The sequence below is a fragment of the Rhinolophus hipposideros genome (genome assembly GCF_964194185.1).
Source record: "Rhinolophus hipposideros genome assembly, chromosome: 19".
Taxonomy (NCBI): domain Eukaryota; kingdom Metazoa; phylum Chordata; class Mammalia; order Chiroptera; family Rhinolophidae; genus Rhinolophus; species Rhinolophus hipposideros.
In genome coordinates, this window is record NC_138065.1 from 32,914,559 (window position 1) to 32,927,089 (window position 12,531).

The 12,531-nt window shown below is 37.5% G+C and overlaps 1 protein-coding gene across 1 annotated transcript in view; it reads left to right on the forward strand.

Annotated features, from left to right (window-relative positions):
* Positions 1–12,531, forward strand: part of CD46 (CD46 molecule) — a 73,920-nt gene that overhangs the window by 46,510 nt on the left and 14,879 nt on the right. The window lies entirely within an intron of this gene.

Sequence of the window (12,531 nt, forward strand, 5' to 3'; positions counted from 1 at the left end):
TTGTAGAGTGTCTGCTGAAAAATCTGATGATAATCTAATGGGCTTTCCTTTGTAGGTTACCGTCTTCTTTTCCCTGGCTGCCTTGAGGATTCTTTCTTTGTCGTTGATTTTAGACAGCTTCAATACAATGTGCCTTGGAGAAGGCCTGTTGGGATTGAGGTAGTTAGGTGTTCTATTTGCTTCTTGGATTCGAGGATCCAGTTCTGTCCACAAGTTTGGGAAGTTCTCATCAACAATTTGTTTGAATATATTCTCTGTTCCCTTCTGTCTTTCTTCTCCTGCTGGTATGCCCATTATTCTTATATTGCTCTTTCTGACAGAGTCAGAAAGTTCTTGTAGAGTTCTTTCATTTCTTTTAAGTCTCAAGTGTCTTTCTTCTTCCATCTGTGTAATTTCCAGGTTTCTATCTTCGATGTCACTGATTCTTTCTTCCATCTGGTCAACTGTACTACCTAAGCTGGTTATTTCATTCTTAACTTCTTTTACTGAGTTCTTCGTCTCCAGAAATTCTATTTTGTTCTTTTTTAAAATTTAAATCTATTTCGTAAAATGGTCATGTTGTTCTTTGATTGCATTTCTGAGTTCATTAAATTGCCTTTCTGTGTTTTCTTGCATCTTGTTGAGTTTTTTCAGAAATGCAATCTTGAATTCTCTGTCATTTAAGTCATATATTTCTTATATTCAAGTTCCTTTTCTGGAGATTTAACTTTATTTCTGAGCTGTCTTGTTGCCTTGGTTATTCATGGTGATTACTGATTTATCATGTCTCTTCCTAGACATCTACAGGAGTGGCTTCTGCAACAGGTTGATAGGAAGAGGTCTTTCTTTTGTTTTCCAGTACTTGTTGGTAGAATGTTTTATTTTCTCTCTGACTGCAGCCTTTTTTTCTGTCTCACACGGTAGTGCTATGTTTTCTCTGCACTATTCCAGCTTCTCACACAATGGGGTATTCCCTGGGAGATGGGTTTTTCTCGTCTGTTAACAGTTCACCTGGGTCATAGGGCACCACGTCCCTGTGGGGGTGCAGAGAGCTTTTGAAGTTCCAAAGCTCTTCCTGCACCAGTTTTAGAGCCCGTATGTTTCAGCGGTTCTGTTAACTCCTGCAGGGATCTGCCCAGATAGGTGGGGCTAGGCGCTGGGTGAGTTGTGAGAGGTGGCCCAGAGCAATTTCAGCGACCACCACCACAGCCGGTCCTGCTTCCACAGTTCCCTCCCTTTTGCTAGAACCAGTGGGCTGCGAATCTGTGTCTGCACTCCACAGTTCTCAGAACAGCAAATATTCTGTTCTTTTGATCTGACACTGCTACTGTTCCGTTTCTAGCACTGGGCAGGTGGGTGTGGGGCGAGTTCTGGGAGGGTAGGGAGGGGACAGCTAGTCTCAGTGCCTAAGGCTTCCGTTCTCTGCTCAGCAGTGAGGGCTTAAACCGCCATTTCCAGGCTTCTTCCCTCAGTCTTTTCTCTGAGGTCTCTGCCGTGAGCGTTGGGTTCAGCCGTGTTATATGCTGCCCCCTCAGCCCTGTGGGTCATAAGCGGAGCCCTAGCAGTCCGAGTTCTTCCCTCTCCCACAGCTGAGGTAGTTCTGGGATTCATTGAGCTCGGAGCACTGAGCTAGTTCTGTGTACTACACCCACGCAGCTCCATCTCAGTATTTCTCCCTTCCCTCCAACCCCGCTCCTGAATTCGCCCACCTTTAGATGAATTCAGTAACGGGCCTCTTCATCTTGCCTGTCTGCTGTGCAGGGAGTCCTTTGTGGAGTTATTGTTGTTCTATTCATTGTAAATTCCAGGGGAGCTTTACAGAGGCTCACCTCACGCCGCCATTTTGATGATGTCAATCTTGCTCATTTTTCTATTAGGTTTCTAAATTATTTTCTTATTTATTTGTCAGAACTCATAAGTTAAAGCTTCATTTCAACATGTTCATTTTAACATGAAATGAACATTTTTTAGGTTTTTTTTTCTTTGCCTTATTTTTACTAGTCAGTTTTATTTTAAAATTTCATACTGATGTTTTTGGAGAGGCTGAGGAGAAAAAGGAACCCTCATACACTCTTGCTGGGGATGTAGATTGATGCAGCCACTATGGAAAATAGTATGGAAGTTCCCCCAAAAATTACAAATAGAGTTACCATATGATCCAGCAATCTCTCACCTGGGTATCTACCCCAAAAATCAGAAAACATTTATCCATAAAGATATTATGTACTCTTATATTCATTGCAGTTTTATTAACAGTGGCCAAGACATGGAAACAACCAAAGTGTCTTTGGTTGGATAAAGAAGATACGGTATGTACTATACACAATGTTATACTACTACTCTGCCATAAGAAAAGATGAAATAATGCCATTTGCAACAACATGGATGGATATTGACATTATGTTAAGTGAAATAAGTCAGAGAAAAAGTTGAGAACCATATGACATCACTGATATGTGGGATATAAAAACTAAAAGCAACAAAGGAACAAAACAAACAAACAAAAACTCATAGACACAGACAATAGTTTAGTAGTTACCAAAGGGTAAGGGGGAATGGTAGAAGAGGGTAAAGGGGTCAAATATATGGTGATGGAAGGAGAACTGACTCTGGGTGGTGAATACACAATGCAATATATAGATGATGTATTATAGAATCGTACACTTGAAACCTATGTAGTTTTGTTGACTACTATTGCCCCAATAAATTTTAATTTTAAAAAAAATAAAATTCCAGTCAAATATGGAATCCGTTTTATACTTTAATTACATAAGTAGTATATGAATATAAATTTGTAAAATTTCAAACATCGGGAAAGTATACACACTAAAAGAGTAGTCTCCTCTTTCTCTGTCCATTGCCTGAATTAATCAATTAATAGTTTAGGTATCTTTTTTATCTGTTTCTGTACATTAGTATCCTTACCTGCTTAGATATACATATTTTAGCATGTTTTTCCTTTTTTCTTAACAAGAAATCGGATCATGCTGTTCATAGTTTTCTAAAACTCTCACATTTTACACTTACTGTCTTAGGTGGACTTATATTTAGATGTATTCCCATCCTTTTAATGATGACTATAATATATATGTGATATTTATTTAATCATTCTCCTATCAGTGGTCATTTATATGTGCAAAAGTTTACATTAATAGATAGTTGGATGTATCAGTTTTTCTCTAATGGTTATGAGTGTTGTGTCTTTATTATGAAACCTGTAAGTCTTCCCCATGATGAAATTATGTTAATATAAGCATTTCAGCCACGTGTTTTGATTTCATTCTTTGCCTTTAAATCATTGTTACATCTGAAACTTGTATATACATTACGATATATTGAATGAGATATTGTTACTTTCCATTTCGCTCATTCCCATATGTTGCATAAGTTGTCTTCTCTGCAACTGTTCTGCAGTGCCAGTTTTTATCATACGTTAAATTCATGTGTTCCAGTCATCTTTCTGTTCCCTTGAACTCTGACCATTCCTATGCCAGCACCACACCATGTTAGTTTTCACTCTAGTGCTATGGATATGTTTTCTTATCTTTTAGAACACTTCCTTTTCAGAAATGTTCAGACCAATATCTATGCTAATTTTTATAGATCAACTTTTATTTTTTTTATCTTTTTAACCAATTTACATGTATCTTTCAGTGGTATTAAGTACTTTCACATTGTTGTACCGTCATCACTACTGTATCTCCAAGACTTTTTCATATCAAAGTAAAATATGATACCCCTTAAATAATAACTTGCCATAATAATAATCTTACCCTAACCCTGGTAAATGCTATTCAGTTTTCTGTCTATGAATTTGACTATTCTATTCAAATTGGAATATTTGAAGTGGAATTATTTCTGCTTTATTTCACTTAGTAGAATATGTCCAGGCTTATTTCACTTAGCATAATGTTTCGAGATTCAACCGTCTTGTAGCAAGAATCAGAACTTTATTCTTTTTGTAGCTGAATAATATCCCATTGTTTGTATATATCACATTTGGTTATCCATCGACCTGCTGGTGGACACTAGGTTGTTTCCAACTTTTGGCTATTTTGAATATACTTCTCTGAGTATTGGCATTTGGGTAACTGTTTGAGTTCCTGTTTACAATATTGGGAGTGTATATCCCTAGGAGTAGAATTGCTGGGCTGTGTGGTACTTCTGTGTTTACTTCCTTGAGGAACAGTCATACTGTCTTCTACAGTGCCTGTACCATTTTACATTCCCATCGGCGATGCACAAAGATTCCAACTTCTGTTTTTGACACTAGCCATCCTAATGTATATGAAATAATATATCATTGTGGTTTTGCTAGCATTTCCTAATGACTAGAGATCATATTTGCATTTGCTTATTAGTGTTTTGTATATGTTGTTTGGAGAAATGTCTATTCAAGTCCTTTGTCCATTTTTGATTTGGGTTTTTGTGTGTGTGTGTGATTTGGACTCCTTTAATACTTAGCATTACCTTAAAACCATGTATAATGACAACTTATTGATTCATTCATCTATTCACTCATTCAAGCATTTAATGTACATTACCCACACACAAGACAATTTGATATGTAGCCTAATAAAATGCTGTAAATAACATGTACTTTAAGATACATAGTTAATATAATCAGAAATTCAAGTATATTCGAGTATAAGGAGTACCTTCCTGCAATCGCATATAAATATTAATACCCAAAGTAAGCCAGTCTACAACATTTTCTTTCTTTTTTTATTTTCATTTTTATTTTTTTAATTTTATTCATTTATTTATTTTAACTTTTTTATTAGTTTCAGGTGTACAAAACAATATAATAGTTAAAGATTTATCATTTATATCCCTCACACAGTGACAACTCTCCTCCCTCCATCCACTATCCCTCTGACATCGCACACAGCTATTACATTTCCACTGTCTCTATTCCTAATGCTGTACTTTGCTTCTTGTAAGTATATATATACATATGTAATTGTAGTTGACATTCATTATTGTTCAGCTTCAGCTTCAGGTGTACAGTGCAGTGATCTACATCATCCCTGAGGTGGACTCCCTAATAAAACAAGTGTCCATCGGATACCCTACAAAATCTTTACATTATTGATTGCATTCCCCAAATTGACTTTCATATCCCCATGGTAATCTTGTGGTTACTGATTGTGCTTTCTAATCCCCTCACCTTACACTTTATCCCCAACCGGCCCATCTTGCAAACCTCAGTTTTTCCTCTATGTCTCTGAGACTGTTTCTGATTGGTTCATTCATTCTTTCTTTTCTTTAGATTCCACATATAAGTGAGATCATATGGTATTTGTCTTTCTCTGTCTGACTTATTTCACTTAACATAATGTTCTCTAGGTCCATCCATATTGTTGCAAATGGTAAGATTTCATTCTTCTTTATGGCTGCATAATACTCCATTGTATAAATGTACCACAGTTTCTTAATCTAGTCGTCTACCGATGGGCATTTTGGTTGTTTCTGTGTCTTGGCTATTGTGTATAGTGCTGCAATAAACATATGGGTGCTTAAATTTTTTCTAATTAGAGTTTTGGATTTCTCCGGATAGATACCTAGGAGTGGAATTGCTGGGTCATAAGCTAGTTCCATTTTCATATTTTTGAGATACACCATACTGTTTTCCATAGTGACTGCACCAATCTGTAATCCCACCAACAGTGCACAAGGGTTCCCTTTTCTCCACATCTTCACCAGGACTTGCTGTTTGTTGATTTATTGATGATAGCCATTTTGACTGGGGTGAGGTGGTATCTCATTGTGGTTTTTATTTGCATTTCTATGATGGTTAGTGAGGTTCAGCATTTTTTTATATATCTGTTTGCCATCTGTATGTCCTTTTTAGGAAAATGTTTCTTCATGTCCTTTGCCCATTTTTTAATTGGGTTGTTTGTTTTTTTGGAGTTGAGTTGAGTGAGTTTTTCGTAAATTTGGGATATTAACCTCTTATCGGATATATCATTGGCAAATATCTTTTCCCATTCAGTAGGATCCTTTCTTGTTTTATTGATGGTTTCCTTTGCTGTGAAAAAACTTTTTAATTTGATGTAATCCCACATGTTTATTATTTCTCTTACTTTCCTTGCCCGAACAGATATATCAGTAAAAATCTTACTCTGGGTAATGTCTGTGCAGTTTCTTCCTATATTTTCTTCTAGGAATTTTATGGTTTCAGATCTTACATTTAAGTCTTTAAGCCATTTTGAATTTATTTTTGTATATGGTGTAAGGAGGTGGTCCAGCTTCATTTTTTTGCATGTGTCTGTCCAGGTTTCCCAGCACCATTTATTGAATAGACTGTCTTTATCCCACCGTACATTCTTGCTTCCACTGTCATAGATTAAACGGCCATATAGGCATGGATTTATTTCTAGGCTCTCTATTCTGTTCCATTGATTTCTGTGTCCATTTTTATGCCAGTACCATGCTGTTTTGATTACTGTAGCCTTGTCGTATAATCTGATGTCAGGTTTTGTTAGACCTCCCACTTTGTTCTTATTTCTCAAGATTCCTGAGGCTATCCGGGCTCTTTTATGGTTCCATGTAAATTTTAGGATTAAGTTCTATTTCTGTGAAAAACGTCCTTGGTGGTTTAATAGGAATTGCATTGAGTATGTATATTGCCTTAGGCAGTATGGACATTTTAACTATATTAATTCTTCCTATGCATGAGCATAGTATGTGTTTCCATCTATTTGTATCTTCTTTAATTTCTTTCTTCAGTGTCTTATAATTTTCTGAGTACAGATCTTTTACTTCTTTGGTTAAATTTATTCCCAGGTATTTTATAGTCTTTGAAACAATTGTAAATGGGATTGTTTTCTTAATTTCTCCTGATATTGTAATTATTGGTATATACAACTGCAACCGATTTCTGAATATTAATTTTGTAATCTGCTACTTTACAAAATTCATTTATCAGCTCTAATAGTTTCTTGGTGGAGTTTAGGGTTCTCTCTATATAGTATCATGTCATCTGCATATAATGACCATTTTACTTCCTCCTTACCAATTTGGATGCCTTTTATTTCTTTTTCTTGTCTGAATGCTGTGGCTAGAACTTCCAGCACTATGTTGAATAGAAGTGGAGAAAGTGGGCAACCTTGGCTTGTTCCTGATCTTAAGGGGAGTGGTTTTAGCTTTTCCCCATTGAGTATGATGTTGGGTGTGGGTTTATCATATATGGCCTTTATTATGTTGACTTTATTATCACTTTCTTAGGGTTTTTATCATAAATGGCTGCTGGATTTTGTCAAGTGCTTTTTCTGCATCTATTGATATGATCGTATATTTTTTATTTTTCATTTTGTTAATGTGGTGTATCACATTAATTGATTTGCAGATGTTGAACCACCCTTGCATACCAGGAATGAATCCCACTTGATCATGGTGTATGACCTTTTTAATGTATTGCTGAATTCTGTTTGCTAATATTTTGTTGAGGATTTTTGATCTATGTCCATTAGGGATATCAGCCTGTAGTTTTCCTTTTTTGTAGTATCTTTGTCTGATTTGGGGATCAGGGTGATAGTGGCTTCGTAAGAAGTGTTCAGGAGCCTACTCTCCTTCTGGATTTTTTGGAAAAGCTTGAGGAGAATAGGTGATAATTCTTTTTTGAATGTTTTGTAAAATTCACCTGTAAAGCCATCTGGTCCAGGGCTTTTGTTTGTTGGGAGATTGTTGATTACTGATTCAATTTTCCTGGTAGTAATCAGTCTATTCAGGTTTTCTGTTTCTTCTTGAGTTAGCCTTGGAAGGTTGTATTCTTCTAGAAAATTTCTTCCAGATTGTGAAATTTTGTCGTATATAGTTGCTCATAGTAACTTCTTAAATTTTTTTGTATTTCTGTGGTGTCTGTTGTCACTTCTTTTCGTTTCTCATTTTATTAATTTGGGGCCTCTCTCTTTTTTTTGATGGGTCGGACTACAGATTTGTTGACTTTGTTTTATCTTCTCTAAAAACCAACTCTTGGATTCATTTATCTTTTGTATTGTTTTTCTGGTTTCTATTTCATTTATTTCCACTCTGATCTTTATTATCTCCTTCCTTGTACTCCCTTTGGGCTTATTTTGCTGTTCTTTTTCCAGACCCCTTCAGTGTGAAGATAAACTGTTGATTAGTGATGTTTCTTGTTTCTTTAGGTAGGCCTGCAGTGCTATGAATTTCCCTCTTAGGATTGCTTTCACAGCATCCCATAGATTTTGGGTCATCGTGTTTTCATTTTCGTTTGTCTCAAGATATCTTTTGATTTCTTCCTTGATCTCATGGTTGACCCATTCATTATTTACTAACATGTTATTCAGCCTCCATGAATTGGTGTGTCTTCCAGTTTTTTGTTTTTTTCCTGTAGTTCATTTCTAATTTCATAGCATTGTGGTCAGAGAAGACAACTGGTATGATTTCAATTTTCTTAAATTTATCAAGACTTGTTTTATGTAGTCTATCTTGGAAAATGTTCCATGTGCACTTGAGAAGAATGTGTGTTCTGTAGCTTTGGGGTGAAATGCTCTGAAAATATTGATTAAATCCAAATGGTCAAATGCGTCATTTAAGGCCGTTGTTTACATATTGATATTCTGTCTGGAAGACCTGCCCCTTGTTGTCAGAGGTGCGTTGAAGTCCCCTACCATGATAGTATTACTGTGATCTCTGTCTTTATGTCAGTCAATATCTGTTTTATATATTTAGGTGCTCCTATGTTGGGTGCATAGATGTTTCCAAGGATTATGTCCTCTTGTCGGGTCGATCCCTTTATTATTATATAATGCCCATCTTTGTCTTTTAATTTATTCTTCATTTTAAAGTCTATTTTGTCAGATATAAGTATTACAACTCCAGCTTTCTTCTCATTTTCATTTGCATGAAGTATCTTACTCCAACCCTTCACTTTCAGCCTGTTTGTGTCTTTTGATCTGAGGTGAGTCTCTTGTATACAGCATATGCAGGGGTCTTGCTTTCTTATCCACTCAGCCCCCCTATATCTTTTGATTGGAGCATTTAATCCATTTACGTTTAAAGTGATGATTGATAGGTACATAGTTATTGCCATTTTTTAAAATTTGTAGTTAGATTGTTTTCATCTTTCTTCTGTTTACAAAAGCCCTTTTAATATTTCCTGTAATGCTGGCTTGGTGGTAATAAACTCCTTTAGCTTGTTCTTTTCTGGGAAGCTCTTTATCTCTCCTTCAATTTTAAATGATATCCTTGCTTGATAAAGCAATCTAGGTTGTAGGACTTTGTTTTTCATTACTTTGAGTACCTCTTGCCACTCACTTCTGGCCTGCAAAGTTTCTGTAGAAAAGTCATTTGATAGTCTTATAGGAGTTCCCTTGTATGTAACCCGCTGTCTTTCTCTTCCTGCTTTTAGGATTCTCTCTTTATCTTTAACCTTTGCCATTTTAACTATAATATGTCTTGGTGTGGACCTGTTTGGGTTTATCCTGGATTTGTATCTCGGTTTCCTTCACCAGGTTAGGGAAGTTTTCAGACATTATTACTTCAAATATGTTCTCAATCTCTTGCTTCCTCTCTTCACCTTCTGGCATTCCTATGATGCTCATGTCGTTGCGCTTGATGTTATCCCAGAGGCATCTTAAACCATCTTCATTGTTTTTTATTCTTTTTTCTTGTTGTTGTTTCGTTTGGGTGATCTCTGCTAACTAGTCTTCTAAGTCGCTGCTGATTCGATCCTCTGTTTCATCTAACCTGCTCGTAATTCCTTCAAGTATATTCTTTATTTCAGTTATTGTATTCTTTAGTTCTAACTGGTTGTTCATTATGATTTCCCTATCCTTCTTTATGTCGTCACTAAGCTCCTTAAACATTCTTGTCATCAGTGATCTCTGTCTCTGATAGGTTGGTTACCTCTATTTCATTTTGTTCCAATTCTGGAGGTTTCTTCTGTTTTTTATTTGGGACATGTTTCTTTGCTTCACCATTCTGGCTGACTCTCTGTGTTTGCTTCGATGTATTAGGTAGATGCCCGAGGGTTCTTAGTTTTTGCTGGGTTATCTTATGTAGTATGTGTCTTTTATATTTAACTTGCACCACTTTCTTCTTCTCCTCTGCATGTGCTCCAAAGGTGACTCTTGTGTATTGTCCTTTTAAAGTTGATCTTTAATTGCTCTCAGCTTGTGAGTAGGTGGGATTGACTCCTATGCTCACTAGTTGTGAGACTTGTCTCTGCCCACAGCAGGATGTTGTGCTGTGTGAGGGTTGACCACTTAAATAAGGTTTAGCCTCTATGGGCTCTTGTGCCTATAGAGAATTCACTCTGGGTGTGTCACCTGTAGGTCAAACCCAGTGGTGCCCTGGTTTGGTCTGGAGTTGGCCTCTGGTTTTGTTGAATCTTGTGCCTTTTTGGCTGGGCCCTGGTGTAGGGCAATTTCAGAACAAAGCAAATCACCAAGCAGAACAACAACAAAGAAAAAACCAAATACATTCACATGTAAAAACAACTGATAACACACACTCAACACAGGCAAAAATATCAAAAATACAAAAACAAAACAAAACAAAAACAGCAGTGCCAGTCTTGCCTTAAGCCCACCAAGTAATCTCCAGATTGTCCTCTGCTGTACCAAAGAGTCCTCTGTGTATTGTACAGGCAGAGCCAATCACCTGGTGCCCAGAGTGCCGTTGGGACTGCAGATTTAGATAAGTGGAGCTAAAGGGTCTGGATGGTAGTTTCTACAAAGTCAGTGCATTTTCTGCTCTTGCCTGCCCATATGCACACTGAGAGTAGCACCGCCAGCCCTGTGTCCAGTTCTCCTGAGTCTTAGGGCACTTCTGCGTTTGCGCGTGTGTGGAGGGCACGAGATTTCTGAGCTGCTGAAAGCCCCGAGTTACGTCTGCCACCTGCTGCTGATCACTGGGAGTGTCTCCACTGTTGTAATTGCCTTGACCTAGGCAGGTCAGAAAGGGTGGGGGCTGGAGATGGAGGAGTCTTCTCTCTCCCAGCCCAGCAGTGTCATACTCTTTCCAGCCTCTTCCCTGCATCACAGCAACTGCAAACTGGGTCCTCCCAGATCCTGAGCACTACTGCTCCTCTGTAATCTGATGCTGCTCCTCAGTTCAGGAGCCAGCTTGAGTCTCTGTAAGGGAGGGGGTAGGATTGGGAGAGTGGGGGGAGGGGCCCAAGTAAGGTATTTAAGTCCTTTGTCCAAACTAGGTCCCAGCTGGAGGTCTCAGCTGAGGTTACTGCCTCAAACGCTGGATATGCTGCTCTCTAGGCAGGAGAGATCAGCTGTGGGACACAGAGAAAGAGCCCACCTCCTGGCTCTTGTGGTCTCTGTTCTGTCCTAGGACCCCCTACGTCTCTGCAGCCATGGATGTAGGCCACGTCTCCACTCCACTCCCTTCCCTGTTCCCCTCCTTGCCCAGTTTGCCCACCTTCAAGTAATCCTCGTATGAGTCTCTTAGCTGTTCTGTGTGAGGAGCAGAGAGGCCTTTGATGGTTTACTGATGTTCAATTTGTGGTAAGTTCTGGAGGAGAACTCAAGAAGACCACTTTGCTCTCGCCATTCCTGTGACGTCACTTCAACAACATTTTATTCCATGAGAGAAGAGGTGAAGGAAAGCCTTTCCCAAGCACCACTGTCTCAGCACCTCGGTGCTTTCGCCAACCCAGACGTTCTCTGAATCCTTGGGGTTTTTTGTTGTTGTTGTTTCTGTTATTGAGTCTTAGTAGTTCATTGTGTATGTTGGACATTAATCCCATATCAGATGTATTATTTGTACATGTATTATTTTATGGATTGCCATTTTATTCTATTGATAGTGTCCATTAATAAACAAAAGTTTTTAATTTTGATAAAGTCCAATTTATTTTTTTCTTGTGTTGTCTGTGCTTTTTATTTACATCCAAGATGTGTTACATCATTGTCAGATCCAACATCATGAAGCTTGTTTTCTATCTTTTCTTTTAAGAGTTTTATAGTTTTAGTTCTTTGATCCATTTTGAATTAATTTTTGTATATGATGTAAAGTAACTTCATTCTTTTGTATGTAGATATCCAGCTTTCCATGAACCATTTGTTGGCACGACTGCCCTTTCCCAATTAAAATGTTCTTAGCACCCTTGCAGCCAATCATTTCACCATGTATACAAAGATTTATTTCTGGGCTCTGTATTCTATTCCATTGGTCTGTCCCTCTTTATGCCAGTACCACACTGTTTAGATTATTGTAGCTTTTGAGTAAGTTCTGGAATCAGGAAGTGTAAGTTCTCTCAACTTTGCTTTTCTGTTCAAGATTGCCTTGGCTGTTCCTAGTCCTTTGAGATTCCATATTAATTATAGTTTGGATCTTTCTCTTTCTGTAAATTGCATATTCAAGATGGTGATGGGGTTTACATTTAATCTGTATACTGCTTTGTGTAGTATTAACATCTTAGCAATATTAATTCTTCTAATAGATGAACACAGGATTTCTTTTCATTTATTTATGTAGTCTTCGATTTCTATCAGTAGTGTTTTATAGTTTCCATTGTAGGAGTCTCACCTTCTTGGTTAAGTAGGTTTAAGTAGAATCATATTGAGTGCA